Source organism: Bison bison, unplaced genomic scaffold (assembly GCF_000754665.1).
Source record: "Bison bison bison isolate TAMUID 2011002044 unplaced genomic scaffold, Bison_UMD1.0 scf7180017864376, whole genome shotgun sequence".
Lineage (NCBI taxonomy): Eukaryota > Metazoa > Chordata > Mammalia > Artiodactyla > Bovidae > Bison > Bison bison.
The window spans coordinates 15,568,769-15,570,391 of record NW_011494948.1 but is presented as its reverse complement, the minus strand read 5'-3'; the positions used below and the strand labels follow the sequence as shown (position 1 = coordinate 15,570,391).

At 38.9% G+C, this 1,623-nt stretch overlaps 1 long non-coding RNA gene across 1 annotated transcript in view; it reads right to left on the bottom strand.

Annotated features, from left to right (window-relative positions):
• The window catches only part of LOC105000969, a 56,334-nt gene that overhangs the window by 41,254 nt on the left and 13,457 nt on the right, over positions 1-1,623 (bottom strand). The window lies entirely within an intron of this gene.

The following is a 1,623-nucleotide window of genomic DNA, read 5'->3' as shown; positions in this document are numbered from 1 at the left end:
GAGAGGGGTAGGGGATTAAGAGGTACAAACTGCTATGTATAAAATAAAAAAGCTACAAGGATACATTGTACAGCACAGAGAATATAGCCAATTTTTTATTATAACTATAAATGGAATAAAATCTTTAAAATTTTTGAATAACTATGTTGTGTACCTGAAACATATAAATAATATTGTGCAAAGTATATCAAATATACTTTGATATAAAAAATAAGAACTTAGACCCAAACATCTCCAGTTCTACCACATGAGTCTGGAAGGATATAAAAGATCTGAACAATTATTAATAACTGACATATACAGGACATTACAGCCAATAACAGCATAATAAACTTTTTGAAATGCATACAGAACATTTATCAAAATTAATCACATCCAGAGTTTTAGAGTAAGCTTAATAAATTTCAAACTGCTGAAATATCTCAGAGCATATCCTCTCATAATAGTAGAAATATGTGGTATTGGGACTTCCCTGGTGGTCCAGTGGTTATGACTCTGTGTTCCCAATCCAGAGGGCCCAGGTTTGACCCCTGGTCAGCCAGGAGTTGGTGATGGACAGGGAGGCCTGGCGTGCTGCAATTCATGGGGTCGCAAAGAGTCGGACACGACTGAGCGACTGAACTGAACTGAGGGAACTAGATCTCATATGCAGCAACTAAAGATCCCACCTGCCACAATTAAGAGTTCGCATGCCATGGAAGGTTAAGACAAGGCCAGAGGAAATAAGAAATGTATACAAAATAAACTTTGTGCATGTTAACAATTAAAAAAAAAAAGAATTCACATGCCACAACTAAAAGACCCCACATGCCACAATGAAGACATGGCCCAGCCAAATAAAGAAACAAATAGGGACTTCCCTGTTGACTCAGTGGTAAAGAATCTGCCTGCCAACGCAGGAGACATGGGTTCGATTTCTGATCCAGGAAGATCCCACATGCCACGGATCAATTGAGCCTGTGCTCTAGAATCTGGGAGCAGCAACTACTGAGCCCACATGCCCTAGAGCCTGTGCTCAGCAAGAGAAGCCACCACAATGAGAAGCCTGTGCACCACAAGTAGAGGGGGGCCCCTGCTCACTGCAACTAGAGAAAAGCCAGCACAGCAACGAAAACCCACCATGTCCAAAAATAAATAAATAAAATTATTTTTTTAATGAAATACATATTAAAAAAGAAATATATGATATCATAACTAACAATATGATGACAAACATCTAGAACTCCTGGGAAATTAAGTAGTACATCACTAAATAACAGATGGGTCAATGTAGAAATCAAGTTAGAAATTAGAACTGAATGATAATGAGCATAGATTATATCAAAACCAGGAGATACAGCCAAAGCTGTACTTTTATAAGCCTGGGTGCCTATGTAGGGAAAAGAAAACCTTGAAGCTAAATAACCTCAGATTTCATCTTAAGGAACTAGAACATGAGGAATAAATAAAACCCAAGGCAGGACTTCCCTGGTGGGGCAATGAATAAAAATTGGCCTGCCAATGCAGGGGACGTGGGTTTGATCCCTGGTCAGTAGTCCCTGCTTGCCACAGCTAGAGAAAGCCCACACACAGCAATGAAGACCCAGCACAGCCAAAAATAAATAAATAAATAAATTTTAAAAC